At 40.4% G+C, this 22,899-nt stretch overlaps 1 protein-coding gene across 3 annotated transcripts in view; it reads right to left on the minus strand.

The window, feature by feature from the left end:
- The window catches only part of golga7bb (golgin A7 family, member Bb), a 210,159-nt gene extending 187,772 nt beyond the window's left edge, over positions 1–22,387 (minus strand). For 2 of the 3 annotated variants that reach the window (XM_044373007.1, XM_044373008.1), the window contains exons 1-2: positions 22,067–22,387; positions 6,872–6,965 (exon numbers count right to left, since the gene is read on the minus strand). The gene's annotated coding sequence lies outside the window, so the exon portion shown is untranslated. Of the gene's footprint in view, positions 1–6,871; positions 6,966–8,951; positions 9,114–22,066 lie in introns of all 3 variants that reach the window. The other variant, XM_044373009.1, reaches the window with a different exon arrangement.
- Between the last annotated feature and the right edge of the window lie 512 nt (positions 22,388–22,899).

Genomic DNA, 22,899 nt, shown 5'->3' on the forward strand with positions numbered 1-22,899 from the left:
GAGCTGTCACGTACTGCAAAGAGAGACTTTGACTGTCACATCCCTTGACCGCCTCCCATCATCCCATTTTTTTAGCATCTAACTTCACGTCAAATGATTCCCTCTTTATTTCTGTCACAGTGCAGAGCTGCTCTGATGACATGTTAGCTGGATTCATATTTTCTGATTGTTTCGGGTCTCCTACTGTTACTCCTAAATTTGTTCTGTGTTTGTCTTCTGATTTCTGAAAGCAGGACTTGAAGCTTTGCAGTGTTTTTACTCTTTGGGAACTTTTCGAGAATGAAACTTGCCCACAAACAGAGCAGAACATAGCGGCTTATATGGCAACTGGGTGTGTTCTTTACTCTGAGGACGTTTTTCTGTTGTTGTTTATGTTGAGGTGTGTAGGTGTTTGTTAAATTTAAAAACCAATTAAAAAAAAAAAAGGTTGGTTTGTAATGTAGAAATTTATGTGTGCCATAGCAGACTAATGCGCCATCAAACACCTCCAGGAAAAAAATTAATTAAGTTTCTTAACATGCATACTGTAGCAAAATTATGACAATTTGGATTTTGTAGAAGCCCGATGGGTAATGACATATTCCTGATGCTCTCGCTAGCACAATGTCATCTCATAGCACACCCCATCACTTTCTCCTTGTAGCTCGTTCAAGTGAGTACAAATCTTTTTGCAGTTTTTGCAAAGTCATCACTACAAGTGCAAAGTCAGCTCATGGAAATAAGGCAGAGCAGGATCGCTTGGACCATTTTTGGTCTTGTGGTAAAATAATATCCAGCCATTGCTAAAAATGGGTTCTCATAGACAGTTCCACTTTGTATCTAGTTCCCAGTCAGCAGAATATCAAGATTCATTAAGCTCTGATGCTAAAGTATCTCTTATCAAACCTTTTAATCTCCTCACTGTTTTTTATTAGTGAAGAGCAATAGAAAGCTTAAAGGTAACAGGCTTTGATTTTTAGACTGTTGCTGTCTCTGGTTAAAATTACAGACATCGCCGGCGGCAGATTAGCTGTAGCTAATTAATGTTAAATCTGAAATGGCGAAATTGCAACGTTTGGCTGTTCTTAGGCTCTGATTAATGTGCTCTTTGCAGCTGCTGAGATCCAGTGAGTAAAAACACACATCACATAGTAACACCAATTTATCACATCTAGTGGACTGTGTGTTTTTGTAGTTCAACAGGGACCAACAGAGTGGTGACTCCTGTCTCGAGAAATGATCTAGCTGCAGTGTGCCGGGTCCATTTATCAAACATTTCATATATTATGCTCTTTTCAAGTTGTAGGTACAGGTCGTAAACATTAATCAGGCTGCCAGACTGTAGTGTTTCTGCGTTCTCAGCCAACAAAAGGTGATTAGACATATTTGAGTTGTAGTTAGTTCAGCCTTTAGTTACTTGCAAATGTTGAATGTTAAACCATACAAAACTTAATGAGGGATTTGAAAGGATTTGAAAGGTGATTCCATACTGGATTTGCATTTATTAAATACTATCAAACCTCCCATTTTGTACTATTTTCAAACTGACTTGACATAAAAAGCATCATTTCTACAAAGAAGTTATCAAGGACAGGGTTGTGTGGATTCAAACTATCCCAGCATGAAGTGGGTTAGGAGCAACACACTACGTCCCAGACAGGTAACCAGTATATCATAGGTCAACACACAATGATGGAAAAAGACATCACACTCACACACAACTATGAGTTGTCCAATTTACCTAATTTGCATTTCTATGGACTGTGGGGGGAAAGTAGGGCACTCGGAGCAATCCTATGGAGACACAGGAAAACTAGCCACAGCTAGCCAGCAGACTTGAACTAATTGGCATCTGCTGACAGTGTCATCATCAGTGCAGCCTGGATACCAGTTTGATAGTGTGTTCATCGAAACAAGCTCAAGTTTCACACTGAGAGTCAGCCTCAAGAACACAGTTATAGACGTGTGATATTTTGTAAGTTTTAGTGGGTAATGAGATAACTTCCAGCTTTCAAATTCATGTGAGACTGCTGAACTTGGTAAATATGCTTCAGTTGTGCCAAATCATAATGATTGAATAAACCTGGTTCAATGCGGGTTTTTCTTTTTAACTCTAATTGTTTCCATCCAGTTTTAACAATGAAAGATGGAAGATTGTCCTCAGTCTCTGGTTGTGCAAAGCGTTTAGAGACTGACCTGTGAGTCTACTGATCTTCAGACAATGTTTCAGGATGTATCTAATTCTTTTTTTTTTATGCGATGGGGCAAAAATATGAATTGTGTAAAAATCCCAATCAGTCTGTGTGTTTTACCTTTAGAACTAAAAAATATATATATAATGTGGCCTAAGATCTGCTCCAGTGTATTTTCTGTTTGTCAGTACTGTGGCACATCTGCTGGAGTACTCCCAACCACTTGCTGCTAATCAAATCTGTCTGGTCGCTCCTCTTAGCGCACACACTGCTGTGAGGTCACAGTTTAAAAACTGATGATAATTAATGATGATGATGGCATATGCACTATATATATATATATATGCACATATATATATACGCAACCTAAACATGCTCCATTCTTCCCCTTAACTAATCTTATGCAAATGCTTGAATTTTGATATAAAAATATGTATAAATATTATATGTATATGTATAAATGTATATGTATGTACAAATGTTAAATGTATAATAATAAGTATAAATATTCAACATCTTCTGTAGATAAATGCTCATCTGTTACTTTTTAAATTGGATCAGGCCTATCCATGGTTGTCACAATTTTAAAAGTTGATATTAGATTTTTTTTCAGTCATTTTTATTTATGCAGACCATATTGTGGTCAGTCTCCATTGCTCTTGCTGTGTCTGGCTGATGAGACAGCTGAGGTCATCATACTGGCTATTAGAGATGAAACATAATAACAATAGGACGATATGAAATAGAAAACAACTGCCCAACCTTGAGAGGTTCCATTGAAATTAATGTGGTTGATGACAGTCTTCACAAGTATAAAAAGACATACAAATGTGTATATTTAAGTTGTGAGTCTAGAACCAGAGAGCCGAGCTCAGCTGTGACCACAGCAAACTAACAACACTGACAGTGGATCTCTGAGAGGCAGAGTACACCATCACTAATCGTAAATCCCACCTCAGCAGCTCAGCAGCTCTCTCATTATGGGGACACTAGCGGCTGTTGTGCCCTGCTCAGTAAGGTTGGGGGTAATTGTTGTGGATGTGAGGGTAATCCTTGTGCTTTTGAGCCATTTTCCAAAACCCCGATTGGCTTGGCAAAGAGATGGAGACACTGTGAGCAGCAGGGATTGTGTACGAGTCTGTGAGTGAGGACGAGAGAGAGAGAGAGGACGGGGAGGAAGAGAAACGGAGGGATGGAGGGAGTATAAAATATTGGCTCCAGAAAAAAAGAGAGACACAATCTTAGACAGGGACAGAGAGAGCGAGAAAGGTGGGATAATCGAAGGATGAGGCATCAGCCAGACGGTAGGGAGAGAGAAAGAAAGAAAGATATGATGAGGAAAAGAGAGCATGTGCGACACATGCACGTGCCAGTGCATGTGAAGTGTTCATTTGTGCTTGCTTGCCTGCTCTAGTGTGTGTTTGCACCAGACTGAGTAAGCCTCCCTTTATTTGCTGTAAGGATTAAGAGGACAGCTCCAACACATGCACATTCTCGGGCTTAACGCAGTGCCAGACTCTGAGGCACACTCACAACTTGGGGTGTGCGAAATAACTCTGCACGCAGACACGCGGCTGCAGAGATGATGAGCACATTCAACAACTCATGTTGAAGGCTCCACCACAGGATCAGGAGTGAAGACAAAGACAGTTTAATACACGGGTGGGATGCTTTGAAGGCCAAGACATACTGTTGACACTTCAAGGCTGTTATGTGATTAGCGCTGGTGTCCTGCAGAACCTCTGAAATTGGGGGCTGTTGAATAAACTTTCTGCCATCATGTCTGATAGTTTCTGTGTTTCCCTGAGGCAGAGCCGAGTGCTGCTGATCGTGAAAACTTAACCCTGGATGGTCACGCAGGTCAAACACTATCATACAAATTCCCTGGGTTTGAGTAGCTGCTAATCTCAACTGGTTTGGGACTGTATTATCCAATTAAAAAAACCTGACCCGTGAAACGACCCACTCAGCACCGAGCACAGAGGCGCAGGCGACTGCCATTACTAGAGATAAAAGGACCGGGATTGGATTTTTGGGTAACAGGTAGATACTGCGGAGATTTCCAGTAATTACTTTCAGCACCATGTTGGAGATAAAGTGGGTGAAATTGCAACTAAATGTCTTTCATTGAAAGCATTCTTTTCTTTTAATCTCAATCATTTCTTAGCATGCACTTTAAAGACACTCTCTGGTTTCATTATACTGCCAATTGTGCCCACAAATGTAGGGCTGCAATACTGAGATACAGACAAGACAACCGCCGTGGATGGCAAGCAATGGCCACAGCTGCGCTATGTTCACATTTTTTCTTTTTCCCATGAGGCTAGGCCCTTCTTGTTTTACACTTCAATGCGTGTGTATTTAATGTCTCACACGCTGGATGCTTACCTGGCGACCAGCCCTCCTAAAAGCACTGGGCTCTGTGTGAGCTGAACGTGGGTCGGTGCTGATGCTCGGTAGTTAAAAACACATCCGTATGAATAATTTGTCTCGTTTATATGTTTAAACTCTCTTGGGTCAATGTTCGGCCAAGCAGGCTGCCATTTAACATGCAAGGTAAAGCAGTCTTCCACCAATCATACATAAAGGCCACCAAAAGGACTCCATTCATAAATTCCAGGTTTAAGGGGACTTGGCTGTAGGCCAACGTTGTTTCCTGCCATATAATGATTTAAAGTTTTCCATGTTCGTACTGCTGCTTTATTCGGCCGACACATAATCAGACTAACATTCCTTGATTTTCACACAAAAAAAACAAAAAAACCCTAATACAGCATAGACCACATACCGTGCTGACAAAAAATGAATCATGAGGGGATGCTGTTTTTTAGTCTGTGAAAACTGTTTTTTAGTCTGCAGATAATAATGCTGGTTCAAGTTGCACAAATATAAGAATTTGCAGTTTTTCTCTGTTTTATATTATCATAAAACAACCTTAAAAATGTAATATTTTGTCTTTCAGTCAAACAAAACTCACCATTTTCTGAAATTTCATAGACTTAATGATTATTGAAAAAATAACTTACGGATTCATCATTAAAAAAAAACATCTTAAGTTGTAGCCTCTTGTAGTTACAAAGATTCGATACTCTATCAGTTTACAAAAACATCATTAACATGGTTGGCTGGTTTGTGGATGCGATGTCTGAGTCTTGAACTTGAACTTGTAAAAGCAAAACATTCTTCTGTTGATAATTTGTGAAGACAAGCTGCAAAAGCAGCTACAGATGGAAGCTGGTTACATTAAGTCTCTCTTAAAGTTTGTTCGTGGATAAAATACGAAATCCAAGCCCACAAATCATGTGCAGTGATATCATGAGAGAACTTGACATCGACAAATAAAATAAATTCCAATATAAACCATCTGATCAATATTTACCAGGCTATGCAGGCACCACACAAAAATCTACAAACATTTAGAAACGTGTGTGTAAAAGTATTAGTTCAACTTATTTATTTCCACAATTTAAAATTCCATCTCTTCTTGTTCATGATTTACTTTTGCCAGAGTAGACAGCATCAGTCATCTGTGCCCTCGCTGATTTGATCAGAGGAAATTGTTTTCATTTTAATAATCAAAAACCAATTTCAGAGGCTTCCGACAGATTCACGGCAAAGCAGCGGCCGTGTGTGTGCGCTGATGTTTGTTTACTCCGTTCACTTCACAGCGTAAGAGCTTCACCCCATAACACTCTGTCAGTCTGTCAGACAGCGAGCGAGAGAGAGAGAGAGAGAGAGAGAGATCCACACATCGTCTTCACATAAACACGAACTCATGTCCCTGACCTATATATATGAGTAATTTGGGAATGCAGCAACTCTTTCGTTTAAGATTCCAGACAGATCGTGCATTTATTCTATCTGTGTTTGGAACAAATCCTTTCTGATTTTAGCTTTTATCAAAATTTTGTCATTTCATTCAGAAACGTGCAGGCGAAAAGTAGAGTTGCACTTCCTTCCTTCCAAGGTAGCAGGTGTTAAAAAACAAAACAATTAGTCCTACATTGTCTATACGGGCACTTAAAGAGGTGTATGTTTTTTTGAAAAATGTTCAGCCTGCTGCAACCTCACCCAAAACGCAAGCCTGCCAACAAATTAGGAATATGTCAAAGCCATGTTAAATAACAATTCTTATTTCCATTGTACTCCTCACACATGCAAATATCTACACCCACATATTGTACACTCAGCCCACGTACATTCAAATACAAATTAGAAAGCACGAGGTGGAGCGCAAACCTCCGCCAACGCTGAACAATTCTATAACAACTTGTAACAATTCATGTGTTCAACATTTGTTTCAGACGTCTGACTTTCTGACAAAACAACACTGTACTGAAACGCCCTTAAGAAGCAGACTTGAAAGTCTCAGATGTCAAACTTTTTCCTCAGCACACAAACGCAGCATCGTAGTCAGGGCTATGAAAATGACAACCGGCTAATAGCAGAAATCCTGATCATCACTGATGTCTAGTCAGTTGCTCTTTTAGGCAAACAGAAAGGGATGAAAATATACACATTATGTTTGTGAGGAAAAATAGAAACTCAACTGAGAAACAAAGTATGCGCATACTCTGCCAAGATGTGGCCTGTTCACGGTGTAAAAGTGAGCAAGTAAGTGTTTGGACCAGTGTGTGTATGTGTGTGTGTGTATGTGTGTGTGTGTGTGATGCAAGCAGGATGTAACCAGAGTCTTTTACCTCAGAGTATCCATGCTGGCTTGTCCCGAACCTTCTTGCATCAAACATGTGCCAAGGAGAACAGACGCATGAGAGGATAGCGATGATAGCCAAGCTGCAAAAAAAACAAGAAAAAAAAAAGATGCAAAGCTTTTTCTGTGATGGATAGCTTAACCTCCCCCTGTCACTTCTGCCAATTTTAGCAACAGACAGTATAAATACAGTTTCGCTATATCCTCAAGGTCGGTTTAACTGCAGTTTGGTGATAGATTTGAAAATAAAGATTTTCCTTGATAGTTTCTTGAAGAACAGTTCAAGGACAATACAAAAGGTGAGAAAACCAAAACAAAATCTTTGATTAGAGTGCATAAACTTTACCTCTCAAGGTTCTCACATTCCTTTGATTTTACACCTTTATAATACATAGTACTGTAGTGAGCAAAGTTCATCAATTGCTTTCAACCTCTGGTCACAACTGGAGGATTCCTCCCAGCAACACTTCTGCCATTACTCCCTGACTTTCAGTGAAGGTCACGCTGCTCAGAATGAGTTTCAGCCACCTCACAAAGCCCACGAATAAAGACACAAGTTATGGTTTCTCAGTTTTTAGGGTCAGTGGTTTTTGGCCCGGAGAGAAAGAGAGGCGGCTCGTGGACGAGAAACAAAGGAACAGGGGAACAAATGAATACAGGAGCTGAATAATTTAATTTGGAGAGCAGAAATGTCATCTCAATTAGACCGTGAGATGAACTCACCACCTCGCACGCACACGCTTAGACACAGTGAATGGTATGTTGTGGGAAATGGAGGTGACCTGAGTCAGAGGGATAGATGAAAACATTAAGAGAGAAGAGAGAGAGAGAGAGGCAGAGAGAGAGCCATCTGCCTCTTGCATTAGTGTATTAGGAACAGACTGGCTCCAAGAGAGCAGCTCTTGAAGATAACAAACCTCACACTCTCACCACTCTCAATTTGAGCCCCCTGTCCAAAGACACACACACACATACACACACACACAGGTGCACGCATGCACATAGACAAACACACACCTATGAAAGCATGTCCAGCCCTCCAGTAATTAGCTTCTATTTGACAGCTCAGAAACCACATTTACACCATCTCAGTCTCTCTCCAACCTCTCTCCGTCCCTCCCTGGCTTGCAGAGCTTCATGCAGTATATTTAGTTGGAGGGATGAGAGAAGCAGCAGAGGATGAATCCTCTGATTAATGCAACTCTCATCCCTACTCTAATCCCTGATTCGAGCACCTGTCAAAACAGGAGCTTTCACATGCACTTGAATCACACACATGAGATGCATGAAGGCCACGGCATATTTACTCAACCAAGATACAAGTGTTGCACTCCAAAAGACTCGGGCCTCAGATTAAAGGCTTTGTAGTATAGAGAAGGCAATAATATAGATTCGCATCTTGCAACAGAGTTCAATCCACATTTCCAATAGAGCTGTTTCTCCACTGATCTCTCCGACCTATGACATCAACTTTTACTTCTCTACAGCGTGTGGTGCATTCTCGCTTCGTGATTAAGTATTGACGCCTTTATTTCCAGGGGTCCGCATCTCATTCTCTAACCCCAGGAAGTTGTATGTGCAGAACCCTGTGTAAGCATGGGGCAAATCCCAGGACTCGGGGCAGATTAGAGGCAGCTTACATTGGCACCTTGATGGAAAGGCACAGTAAATCTGAGGTATTCACAACCCAGCTGGCACATGATGTCTATAAGTCATATCAGCCTCGGCCTAGCACAAGATTTAGCCTGTGAAGCCACGAGTGAATCATGACCTGGCATCAGAACAAGAAGCGCATTGTTGTCCTCCCCCGTGAACCCCTGCGTTTGGCAGAGCTCAGGGGAAGAAAGCAGAAGAGGCAAGCCGACAGAAAGAGGTTAAGAAGTACGGAAAACATACAGTGTGTTTACATACAGTTAAGAAACCTTTTTTTAAATGTCATTTAATGATAAACCCAGTTTCGATTTATGAAGCAAATCCTGCAAGCAACTTCCTATTTTCACCGCAACATATATATCCAACACACCATTTTAATCATGGTAGTGTGATTAAGGTGTCAGTGCTTTGCTCACCATTTTGATGCATGCCTGCTGCCACACTGCTGCTGCTACTGCTGTTCATATAGCATTTCAAAAGCTCCACCTCCACTCCAGCATCCACTTATGGGCTCTTAGTCTACCTTCCTCTAGGGGGGAAGTTAATATCATCACTCCCCACTCCCTGCTGTGCTGAGCCTGATGTTGTCAGAGAGATAAAGATCAGAGTGTAGATTATATTAAATATTCTTTACAGTACATAATCTATTCCACTGGCTGACCATAATCAGGTTAATTGATCAAGAGAAACCCAAATAACATGGCTTGATTTTTGCAGTAGAAACCAGTTCCACAAAGCAGGTTTACTGAGTTATCTGGTTAACTTCACGTACAAAACCGAGTCCCCACTCATCTGGAACATGATCTGATGGTAGATGACCTATTTCAGGGCGTCATAGTGGCCTAGTGATACACACACACATGTGGTGGCAACATCCCAGAGGCCCCATTTCACTAAATTAATAACATGCAAGCTGCAATTTGCATGTTAATTTTGACGTTCATTTTGATACGTTTCACTGGTCAGGAAAAAAAAACACCCACTGCAACTCATGCAAGAGCATGCAAGAGCCCTGTAGGACATGCAAGTTTACGTGCAATGCTACCATTTACGATCTGTATGTAAGTTAAGTTACAAATCAAACAAGAAGTTGGTTTCCACGCATTGCTCGAGATGTTTCCCTCTGGACCTGCCCCACCCCCCCCCCCCAAGAGCCATGCCGTCGCGTGGATGAAATGTAAAGCTGTAGACATTTATTTTTACGCTTATTGTTAAAGATGTTTGCAATAAGAGAATAAAAGCTGATACACAATAGTATATTTGTGTCGCAATACTTGTTTGTCAATGCAGCAGAGATGTGAGGAAAAAAACTCATTTATTATTTGTAAAAACCCAGAAGTGACATTCATTTTGCATGCTAGGGGTATTAAACAGACAGGACTGAAAATACACAAAGGACAGAAATCAAGTTTATGAGTTTGCCAAACTGGGTTATTAAACAGAATCTAAAAGAAACAAATGACAAACAAGAATTTCCAAAACTTTTGTTCTTTGTGATTTTTTCTTCTAGATTATGAGCTACAGAGTTTCCAGAGTGGATGCTGTAAAATGTGTGAGGTGTTTCTCAGGGAGGGGGATAGAGAAGGGGGGGGGGTTGATTTCATAACTAAAACAAACCCCCAGGCCTCTCCAGATGCCTCATCTGAATAAATGAGTCCTTTTAATCAATAAGTCATCTACCTTCTGTGAAAAGTACTGAGGCTACACAATCATCCATGATAAATATACAACACATCCACATAACATGCCTGCATAGAAACACAATCACACTAACAAAAGTGTGAGAGACAGATATGAAGACTGTCGAAAACAGAGACAACTGTTTTTATTGCTTCAAATACCTCTCAGATAAAGTGTCTGTTCACATGCTGGAAAACAGCAGCTACAGCAGGTTTTTTTTACATTCTAATTTTGATCAAACATTGTAGGAATAACATTTATTCATTAAAGCTGCAAGCAGCGATGAACAGGCCCTCGCGCCTCCATGCACGTCGGGCCACGACACAATCAAAGGTCTTCTGTCACAGGCATGTAGATGACTTCAGACCTGGCTGTTTTCAGACAGTGCAAGGAGATTAACATCACTTCCTTTGTCCACTATTTTGCCTGCTGCTGGGGCTGCAGTACAGAGCTACAAATTTTAGTTTTGATTTTATTTTTCTGCAGCACTTTATCACTAAACTGTCACTCTCACTCAATGAGCTCCATTCAACCCCCACACCCACCCACCCCCCTCCTATTCTCTCTCTCTCCCCCTCAGTTGGAGAGGAGAATGTCACTCTTCTTGTGAAATATCCTCATAAGGATATGTCATCGTGAATCCATTGATACAGGTTTCAAAGTGGTCAGACTTATAGTTTAGACATCAGAATCATTTGTTTGACACAAAGTTCATGCCTAGAGATTGCCTCCCCATTGGTTTACATTGTAAGGTGTGATGTGGCACTACAACTTTCAGGTCTTATAATATCTAAACCGTTCGAGTTATTACAAAGTTTTTAACAACTTTTGTTCAGCACAGTGTCATAAGTCATATATTCAAGTTTGAAGCCGACACCATTAACGCCCTAGGAGTAAATAGCATTTCTTGGGGGTCCAAAATTGGCACAAAGTCATACTTTGATGGGCATATTGCAGACTTCCTGTTGGATTTAGGTCAGGGGTGTCAGCATATGATTTGTAGGTCTTGATGAGACGAATAATTGAGTTTTGGTTCGATCTCTCTACGACATTCCTACGGGCCGTGGCGGCCATATTAGATACATAGGTGGCGCTATAGAGCACATTTTGGCACTTTGGGGGCTAATTTTTACATTTTATCAAATATTTCACCAGACCTGATGTGTGTGCCAAATTTGGTGAGTTTTTGAGGATGTTTAGGGGGTCAAATTAAGGGTTGAAGTGGCGTAATAATAAAGAAAGAATAAGAAGAAGAGGAAACAAACAAACATACGAAATACAATAGGGTCTTCGCCCCTTTGGGGCTTTGACCAGGTCATGTGGGTTAAAAGTCTTTACTTTTCTAAAAATAGACTTGATGAAAATAAGGAAGTTAATTTCTTTTACACACAAAGTCATCAAAAGTTTTCAATTTATTTATTGAAATTAAGTCAGACCTTTCAATTCAGGTCTGAAAACATCTACATGCCTGTGACAGAAGCCCTTGGACTGCGCCACACCCCAGTTACTTAATGTTTCTATACATCTGACAGCAGTGTTCAATGCTTACTTTTTTTTCAAGGAGGAGGAGACTATTACACATATAAGCATATATTGTACTAATGATCAAGAAAGACTGTAGCCTATATGAGTGAAGAACTCAGGAAGACTGGAGTTCCGGAGCTCAGCATTAAAACTTTAATGGACCTGCCAAGAGGGTGGAGCAGCATTTTTTTTTTGTAGTTTATTAGACAGACAGGATTAATGTGTAGGATTTAATCATTGGTTCACAGTCTGAAGCAGAGGGTGGCAGCAATGCACCTAATTTGCTGTTTGCCAACCACTGTTATCACCCAAACAGAGGAGAATAAACATTTTTTTCAAACAGAGTGGTCAGCCGAGGTGTTTCCTATCTGTGCAGCCGAACACAGCAGCTCTTCCACGGACTGTTTCTCCCTGATGGTCCCGGTGTTTGTTTTGCAGGCTACACTTCACTTAACTGACTGACAGACCCGCTGGTTCTCCCCACTTTAACCTGAATAACAAATCGGGGTTCGGTGCTCCTGTTGGATCCAAACAGACAGCCGGGGCTAGCTGAGGTGCTAGCGTAGGCTAAGTGGTTGTGCTTCTTTCCAGTCATGCTGCAGCTAACGCTGCGCTAGCCTTACGAGCGTCGCCACTTCCTGTGTCCGTTGTTTCAACTTTAAATCCCTCTAGCGTTTTATATACTTTTATGGTTGTAAATTGTAGTCGCACAGTGTGCGAGTAAATTTTTTTTCCACTTTGCACACATCTATTTTTAGGTACAAATGTGAGTCAACTTCCAGAAAGTCTCAGAAAACGCCATTTTATTTACATGATTGGCGCTACTGGTGGCTCGATTACTGTGTGTGGGCGTCGTGATGGCCTCATGACGTGTCATCATGCAAGCTCATAAAACAGCCGGCTTGGATGCGACAGTCCACACTTGATCACAGTGTAGTGGTAAGAACTGGTTTCTTCTCTGTTAGCATGAACTCTTTGTTAAGTTTACCAATGCTTTTAGTAATAACTTTTTATTTTTTCATTGAACATATACAGTAAATGTGTAATGTGACTGTTGTTTGGTGACTGTGTGGTGAGGTTAGATGCAGGCGCGGGCTAAATTTCACGCACAGCTTACTTTTGTCTTGTAAAATGTAGTCCTTAGACACGTGGCTGACGTTAAAATAGTACGATAAAATACAAAAAGCAGTGTAAATAATGTGAGATGGATTAAAAGATTTATTGATGGTTTGTCATCGATTATCATAATTTGTGCTCATGCAAATTGTATGCTAAAGCTGTATTCAGACCAAATGCCAGTAGTACAGCTTGGCTGCGGCCATTTTGGCGCTGCAGTGGACTGCGGTGACCCATTGTTTTGCAAACTGCCATTGTGAAGCCACAAGTGTAGCGATATGGTCATTGCCATCTTGGATGTGGCCATCGCCACGTTTGATTTTTGGAGTTGGAAGTGACCATATTTGGACGAGGGGGTGAGCTTAGCATTAAAACTTTAATGAACCTGCCAAGTGGGTGGAGTAGCAGTTTTTTGGGGGGGTTTTTGAGTTTATTAGACAGACAGGATTGATGTGTAGGATTTAATATTTAGTCTACAGTCCAAAGCGGAGGGTGGCGGTAATGTGCCTAATATGCTATAATTCAGCTATCGCTGAAGCGTGTGGCCGTGGCGTTGAGTTTTGATGTTTCGCCATGACAGAGGAAATTGCTACAACTTTAGTGCAAATGCTCCAGTCTGCCCCAAACTTTGCATGTTTGATAAGAGTCTCGGCCTGAACACGTCCGCATGACAATATTCAGTCAGTGATGCAAACTGGCTGAATTGCGCCCCCTATGAAACTGGACAAAGGAAGTGATGTTTATCCCCTTCTTGCACTGTCTGAAAACAGCTCGGTTCTGAAGACATCTACATGCCCAGGACAGAAGACCTTTGATTGCGTCATGGCCCGATGTGCCCAAGGGCACGAAGGCCCGTTCAACGCGACTTGCAGCTTTAATTATGGCTTAATTCCATTTAGCTGCTTCAGTTTCGGGGTCTTGGTATTGTGTATTCTGGCTCACTGTCATGACTTACTGAGACATCTGAGTAGGCCATCATTAATGTTATTAGTTAGAGAGTTTTCCTTTTATGAAAGGTCAAAATGTTTGTTGTGAGGCCTGTTCCAGCCCACCTTCAACCTGAGCAGAGGTCCAATCAGCCAGAATAAGTAAAACCAACTGTGTAGATATGCAGGTACTTCATAGTCAAGATAGCCTATGGACTAACGTGGAATAGAAATAAAATCCTCAGAGTTTGGAGAAACCAAACTTATGTTTATTGTTTTTTGCACTGATGAATTAACAGAGCTCCTTTCTGGTCTATAATTTGTAACATAAATTTTCACATTAGTACCACAAGTAGTTATTTTTCATACCACTAACATACCAGTACATGTGCAAAATCAAAAGAATAGATAGAGACATCTCACTTCTTATCAGTGGTTGGGACTATTCTGACCTTCTGTTTTACTGGCGGGTAAGTTCATTGTGTCATTATATGCAGTCAAAAGCAGGCAATACAAGATAAATTTCATAAGATAGCAGAAGAAGTTGTGTATGCATGCGTGTGTGTGTGTTCTTTACAGTTGGTATTACTACTTGATGCTTCTCTAGACCGAGCAGTTTGTTAGCTGAAATTTCTGACAGTTGCCAGAGGCACAAATGAATTTCTAAAAGGGCAAAGTAAAACACCAGAATAAACCCAAAGACTGATGAGCCATCCAGCTCCCGTGTTCCCCTAGGTTGCCTGCTTTGGGGGGGACAGTGGCGGCGGCAGAGGGTGAGGAGGAGGTGGGAGGGGGCGGAGGCTGAGCAAAACTTGGAAGAGACTCAACAGCCAGACATTTGTCCGTTCTCTGTTTAGGAGCAGCTGAGATTGTCACTAAAATAAGAATAGCTGGTCCACCTTAAAGGTCAGTTCATCTTAAGTGAGCCTGGTCAAGTTAGGCTAATCCATTGTTGCTGACTTCAGGGCTAACCCCCTTCACTTTAAACAGCAGGAGTTCAAGCAAGACATGGGAGTTTGGCTTGGGTCTCGAGGAGTTTTTATTCACTGACAAATAGCCTAAACTGTACACACATTGCACTGCTACGTTCACAGCCATACTGCTAAACTACATACTCTCTGCTCCAGTCGCTGCAGCCTCACTGTCAAACACATGCTTCCCCCCTCCTCTCTCTTTCTTTCCCTCTCTCTCTCTACCGCACACTTGCTACTTTCCACCTTAATGGAAGACTAATACTAGATATTTCAGCTTGAATTTCAAATGTTTGGGGTCATCGTCCGTCCATCTTTTGCGCGGATTACATTAATAAATTACTCCTGTTGGCTTTTTATTCGTGAAGCTTTTATTGCACTTACAGTAACGTGTGTGAATAAATAACATAAATATTATTTCTTTGAGGAGGGGCAGGGGGTCCCGTTGGAGGGGTGTGCTGCCCCTCCAAGGTAATGGTAGGGGAAACGCTGAGCTCTGTTCTAGATCTACTACTACTACATTTGGTCAAACAAAATGTTGGGAAATTATTAACAGGTATTTTTCACTGTTTGACATTTAACAGACACAAAATAATCACAGATATAATTAGCTAATTAATCAATAATGAACATAATAGTTAGTTGCAGCCCTGTAATAAAATGCAGTACTTGGTATTTCAAGGCTTTTTTTCAGTGGTTATTTGTCTCTGAAACTGTACATTACTGAATTTTTGGTTAAACCTCTTAAAAAACACTTGTAGTCCTCCATGTATCCATCAACGCATACACCCCATAACGTCAAAGCTATTTTGCATTTCATTCACCATCAGTTTATCAGCTGGTATGTAGGCTCTCTGCGGTAGTTGGTGTTACCGGTGTTACATGTTGTGACATACACCAATTACATTACTTGCCCACTGCCCCCACCGTCATTTTGCTTTTTTTAAAGAAATAAAACCCATTTAGTTCATTTTAGCGTATCAGCACCCACATTCACCAAATAAAAAAACTTTAATTTGTATAATGTCCAAAAATTATAAACTGAAAGTATCTGCTCCTTCGACAGCAGCAGCAGCAGCAAAGTCGTAGCACAGGGCAGCAGAGTGAGACGTCTGTCCTCCTCTCTGCTCTCTGCTGTAAAAGCATGTAGCTGCTAGCGAGCAGCTGCTCTCATGTCACCCTGGGTCGCGGTGTTTGTTTTCAGCAGAAACTCTCCCACTCTCAGCTTGCTCAGCCTGCTCTTGGTGTTTCTCTCTCCGGATGGGAGGCGGATCGTTCTGGTTCTGGTTCTGGTTCTAAGCAGCGGTCGTCCTCTGGCTCGTCCGACTGGCTGTGCCCGGAGGACAACCCGCTGGCAGCAGCCTGAAGCCTGCCGTCACTCTTAAGTAAGGGGAAGATCTAAAAATCTAACGTTAAAGAGCAAAGTAAGCGCTCTAAAGATATTGAGCATCATTGACGAATATCTTATCTTGTAAAATGTCCGGTGTAACTGGTTACACTGGTGTTGCAACAAGTTTATTAAGTGGTGGGAACATTTCCTCACCATGGCATCCCTATTGGGATGTTGCCAAGTATTTTTTACTTGCTGCCATAGAGATATCGCCAACAGTGTTGACGTGACAGCTGGCAGAGGAACAACAGAAATAGAGAAGAGAGAAGGAGGAGGAGGAGGAGGAGAGAAATGGCAAAAGACAGACAGTTTGATAGAGGGGGAAGGAAAAGATGGGCTATTTTTTTCGCTGTCTGTTCTTCAGGTTCAAAGAGCCAACAGGTGCAAGAAGATTGCAGCTGTCCCGAAAAGAGGGCGCGGATGGAAATTAGGATGGAGGCTCATGTCAAAATGACAACTGTTCTCCATCCTCATCTCTTTCTCACATAGATAGTTCTCTACAGTCATGAATATTTCATTTTCATACTTCTGAAAAAGAGAAGTGTGCCGTTTGTACTTCCGCTGCTCTGCATACTAACTAGAAGCTCTTCCCTTTTTGAGGGAAAAAAAATCATCTTGTGAGGTAAACGGATGTGATGAGGAATGAAGATGAGGGATGGAGTGAGAGAGAAGAGGCAGGGCGGCCTCATCTGCAAAATCAAATTTGCGCTCTGTACCACTGATTGAACAACTGTGCAGCATTAATCTCACTTTATTGTGAAGGTAGTCCGGAGTGCAGGCCTCTGCTGCCGAGCAGGCTTAGAGAGTTTTAGATGAAAACTCACAACTCGTAAATCTCACAGGCTACAAACAGTCTGCTAGGCTTCGATCGGGGTCGTGTCCTGGCTGTGTCGCGCACAAGGAAACTAAGGAATATCGCTTCTTTGTTGCTTTCTCTTGACAGCCTTAACTAAAATTCAGGTTTTCACTTTAAGACAAAAAATTGCCAATCCAAACATGCATCAATCATACAGTATGTCAATATGGCCATCCCACACATGATTGGATCTGTTAATATAGATGATGTTAGCTCATTTAAAGACTCGCCTGGGAAGCATCACAATATCCTGCACACTTTATAACATACTTACAACTCACAGTGGCCTTGATCAGCTCTGACCTTCTTCTTCGGGTCAAAGTCATACATTCACTGTAGTCCCAAGACCCCACTGAGAATCCCAGTTTTATTCTTTACTGTACCAGGGACAGATGTGGAGATGTGGATGAATGCACACAAAACACAAGTTCATACACAACCAACTAGGGCTGCAACTAACCATTAGTTTAATTACTGAACTATCTGTCAATTATTTTCTTCAATTACAGGAATCATAAGTCTAAACTGCCAGAAAATTGTGGAAAAAATGTCCGGCATCAAGATTCCCCATAGCCCAGGTTGATGTCTTCAAATTCTCACCCAACCTACAGTCCAAACACAAACATATTTAATTTGTAATCATATTAGGGCTGCAACTAACGATTATCTTCATCGTCAATTGATTTGATTAATTTATCTTTTAGTCTGTAAAATGTCAAAAACTAATGAAAAACTGTCCATTAATTTCCCAGAACGTCTTTGAATATCTTGCTGTGCCTGACTAACAGTCCAAAAGCCAAAGATATTCAGTTTATAGACTGGAGCTGTAACAAAGGATTTTTGGTGATTTTTGCTTGAAAAATCAGTAACACAATTATTCTTTTATTAAAATTGTTGACTTTTATTTTTCTTTTGATCGACTAATCGCTTATTCGACTAATTGTTTGTGCTCTAAATGATATAAAACTGAGAAAAGCAGCAAATCTTTACATGTGAGAAGTTAGAAGCAGAGTTTGTTTTGCATTTTTGATTGATACGTTAACAATAGCAACAACTAATCAACCAACTTTCTGTTAAGCAATTAATCAACTAATCAATTCAGCACTACAAACAACACAAATTAAGCAGATTGACGTTTTCGTGTGCAGACAGAGTGCTACTAAATTCCTTCTTCACTTCAAATGTTGTTTTCATTTTGCCAGTTTGCCTGAAGTGGACGTTGAGATTGATCTCCCAGTTGACTAAATGACACAACATTCTCTGTCACAGGCCATAAAGATGTGATGTAAAGATTTGTTGTTAGTGCTAAAATGATTTGCTGTAGTTTTGAAGCACTGTATCACTGATGCAGCGAAAAACTGCTGCAGCTTTATGGACGTTTTTGACAACACATAGCTCATTATGCAAGTGCGTGTGAGTACGAGAGGGAAACAGAAAGAAGGAGTTGCACTGACTTATTACTGGAAACACTCTGTCATTTTGGATGAGGCAACAGAAATCAAGTTCCCCACTCGATTTAGTGTTAAAAAAAAAAAAAGACGGCTGGTATTGAAATGTAAGCATTGTCCTTTGAATGTGTGATTAAAAACATCCAGCCCAAAAATATGCTGAATTCTTTAAAAAAGGGGTTTCAAAATATGGTGTTAAGAGGAGCATCTTTACTTTCAGCTTCATCCCGCACTCTTTGCAGCGCTGTTTATTCTGTGTTCTTACTTTGATCTCCACCTTTTTACCTCATATTTATCGCTTTAAGAAAACACAGGCGCGAAGCCAAAACAACATAAAATTCCATCTGAAAAGAGGCAACAGAGTGGAGATAGAGCATTACACATACACAGAAAAACAGTTTCCCTTTTATTATTTTTAAATTATATGTTGCAGGTCTCCAGCTGGAGGTAAATAAATCCAGGAGAGACTTTATCGAGCGTGATGGGCCCGTGCTCCCCTCTCCTCTCCTCGTTATGCCTTCATAAACCCTCAGAACCGAATAGGCCAGATGTATAAATTTTTGAATGCAAGATTGCTGATGTGATTTCACATCTGACTTTGTCCCCGCTTTCTCCCCTCCTATTTATCACACTGCTCTGAATATTTTTATTATTCCCTCTATCTGTCTGAACTTTGAGCCTTGTTTTTCCTCTCAATTCTGTCCTTTTGTTCCTTTGCTTTTAGGCTTTTTATCTCTCGGTTCTACCTCTTTTCTCTGTGCAATTTTCTTGCAAAGTGCCGATCTTATTACAGAGGTATTAGGAGTGTGATTCATAAAACATCCAAGGACATCCCTGTTGCTGCAGTGTGTGTGTGTGTGTGTGTGTGTGTGCGCGTGTGTGTCTCCAAGGAGAAGACCAGCGTGGTGCTGCTGAGGCCTAAATCTGTCTCTAACTCTTAATTAAACCCTGGGCTCCAGTGGCCCTAACTTATTAAAGACCCAGAGTATGAAACACCCACACTCACACATCTCAGACACACACACACACACTGACAGATGTACTCACACACTTCTTTTAAGCTCACAACATCCCACCTTTAAGCTACCAATGATTTAATGCATCTCAATATTTCACCTTCCGCTGCTACTTAGTGACCCACTTGCAGAGAAGCAAATTATCTCCTGCACTTTTTTAGCCCCTTGCTTCGGGGAAGTACTGGAGGAGATTCAGCAGGATTGCGACTGAGTGGAGTTTACAGTTTTAAAAATAGTTTTAATCAAATCCATGCTTTATTACATGACAGTGTACTTAACTAGCTGTAAATAGTGGCCAGGGAAATTAAATAACACACATGCAGAGTTTATAACAACCTTAAACAGTAGGAAATTGTGAAATATGTTTAGGGGGAAATTGCAGATCTGACCACTTTTCTTCAACATATCGTGATTACATCCACCAAATATTCACTGCCAGCTATTTTCATTGGTTCAAGTTCAGTTAGTTTAGGTGAGAAAAATCATTGTATCATTTATTCATCATGGTTGAATATGAGTGACTTGTCATGTGAGACACAGTGTAGAACCAGGCCACCCTAACGTTCATCCATCACCACAACTACATCTACACATTTACTGATAATATTTCTATGAATACTACATACATCCTGCAATGAAACTGAATATTTAAAACATGAACACAACCCATAGGAGACAGTTTTACAGTGTCCTCCTTTTTCCATCCATCAAAGGCAGTCATGTGATGGATCCGTTGTCACATACTGTACATGTAATACACATCCCCTCTGCTGTAACAGCCAAACATCAATATGCTTACATACTGCACATCATCAATTTCCACCCACAAAACATCAATATTCATTCAAATATACTCAATTCCAACGATCAAAACAATGAATCCTATGTGATCTGTCAGTGTACTTATTGATTATCACCATCAACTGTGGTCATGAATAAATCTGAATAAAATCTGAAAACCTGAAATCTGATCTGTTTCATGACAAATCTTTAAAAAAAAACAAAAAAAAACAAACAGTATTTGCCATGTGTCTCATCCAGTTGCAGCACCAGGAGTTATAAGCTTATCAACAGTAAACTTCACATCACCTATCCACTGAGTCACCTAGAAACCTGAGTAAATAAAGGTGTAATTCATAAAATACACCACTGATACTCAAAAGTCGATATTTCAAGTGGACTTGCCCACACTCAATGCCTCCATCACATTTATTAAAAGGATAAAATTTACCACAATCTTTCACACAGCAGTATTCACACATAACTTTGACAAATATTGATAATAGAGCTGCAACAATTAGTCAATTAATTGATCGACAGAAACTAAATCACCAACTATTTTGATCATCGATATTTCAAATCACTTTTTTAAAGAAAAACATTCTTTTAATTCTCTCATTCCAGCTTCTTAATTGTAAATATTTTCTGGGTCTTTCACTCTTCCATGAAAGTAAATTGAAAATCTTTGGGTTGTGGACTGTTGGTCGAGACAAAACAAGACATTACAGGTTGCAATCTTGAGTTCTGGGAAACAGTAATCGTCATTTTTCACCATTTTCTGACATTTTATGGACGAAAGATTAATTGATGAATCGAGAAACTAATCAACAGATTAATTGATAGTGAAATAGATCATTAATTGGTGCCCTAGTTCATAAATTAATGCAATAAATTAAAAATCACTGATAGTGCTCCCTCACCTTAAACATCCATATTCTTTGCTTGAAACATAGCCGATAAATTAACCAATATAATATCAACAAATAGTAATCATTCACATTTGCAGCTGTGTACACTTGTGAAAAGTTTCAAGCACAACTATAGAGTCTGAAGAAAATACACATAAAAAATATTAGGAACACTTTTCAATATAATGCACTCCAATATACCACCACCCAGTTCATAAATGTAGAATTTATGGCAGAGCTGTTGTATTGGATTGCATTAGACTGCACAGGTGTATCTAATAAAGTGGCCAGTGAGGTTTTTTTTTTTTTTCTTTTTCTGTTCTTTGTTTTTTCTGTTTTGTTTTACTTTTTATGTCATGTTATGTTATGTCAAAAAAATATGAAAACCAATAAATATATTCAAGCAAAAAAACAGTTCCAGCTCCAGTTAAATAAGAGATGAGGTTGCCTTTAACCACTGTGACACACTGTAGAAAACCAACCCCTACTACCGATATGAAATTCAGGCTGTTTGCCAACAAAAACACACACATATCAGATCCCAGGAGCAAAAACATAAAGTAATATTAGATGAGTGCATTGTACAGTATAAGCAAACCTTCACTCATACACACCTGCAGTTAATACAGGACCTAATTAGCATAATTAATTCAGCAGCTACAGGGGACATCAAAGTAGACTGGCTCTATGTGAATCAATCACCCTACATCTGTTGACTTTCCCTGACAGCAAACATAACAAAATTATCTATACTCTCCTTCAAATCCATCTGTCCAACACTTCTATCAAGTCTGAATTACACTAACCGACACCTGCAAACTTTACACAGACAACCAATTAGCAAAGTATTCATCACAGAGACAAACAATGCCTATAAAAACAAGCAAACACACTATAATTGACGGAGATATCTTACCTGTAATCAGATGGGTTTTTTTCTTCCAGAAGCAGCCACCACAATATTCACTTCCATCTTGGATTTAGTTCATTTATTGGGGTTAAAAATGGAGCATATCTACAAATCAATATCAAGCTAGCTATTAAAACTTTAACGCTTCTCACACCGCCTCCCTGTTTTCATCCTCACAACAATCCTGCTGAAACATTCCTCCTCGGTGTTTTTATTTTAAACGGTTATTTTTCTTCTTTTTATATAATAAACTAATATATTTTATAGTTAGATGGTTTCCACTAGCTTCGGTTAGCCCGCCAACTGAAATCAACCGGAACCAGCTCAGTGCTCAGTGTCACTGTCGGTGTGTGCAGCAGCGCCCCCCGGCGGAGGAAAGAGTCGCTGCAGGCTTGTTTGACAGGCCTGCAGCCGGAGAGCCACAGGTGGCTGAATCCCCCTTTAGCTGCTTCAGTTTCACGGTCCTGACACACTGCATTGCTTACTGACACACTTGAACAGACGGAGCCATCGTAAATGTTATTACTAACACCTGTGCTTTTCCTACTATGACAAGTCAAAAGATTTGCTGTGAGAAAAAGGCCATTAAAGATGGGTTTGAATGCCTCTAAACAGTCCCTCCAGGATTTCACTGAGTTTGTGTGTATGTTTGTGTGTGTGTGTGTGTGTGTGTGTGTGTGTGTGTGTGTGTGTGTGTGTGTGTGTGTGTGTGTGTCTGTGTGATTATTGGAGCCGAAAATGCCTGAATTTGCAGCAGCTTTTCTCAAGAATGTATGTTTTATGTGCTCTTTTTACATGGTAAAATTGCAAGAATTGGGAAAATTGCAAGCAAAGGAAAA

Source organism: Thunnus albacares, chromosome 14 (assembly GCF_914725855.1).
Source record: "Thunnus albacares chromosome 14, fThuAlb1.1, whole genome shotgun sequence".
Classification (NCBI taxonomy): Eukaryota; Metazoa; Chordata; class Actinopteri; order Scombriformes; family Scombridae; genus Thunnus; species Thunnus albacares.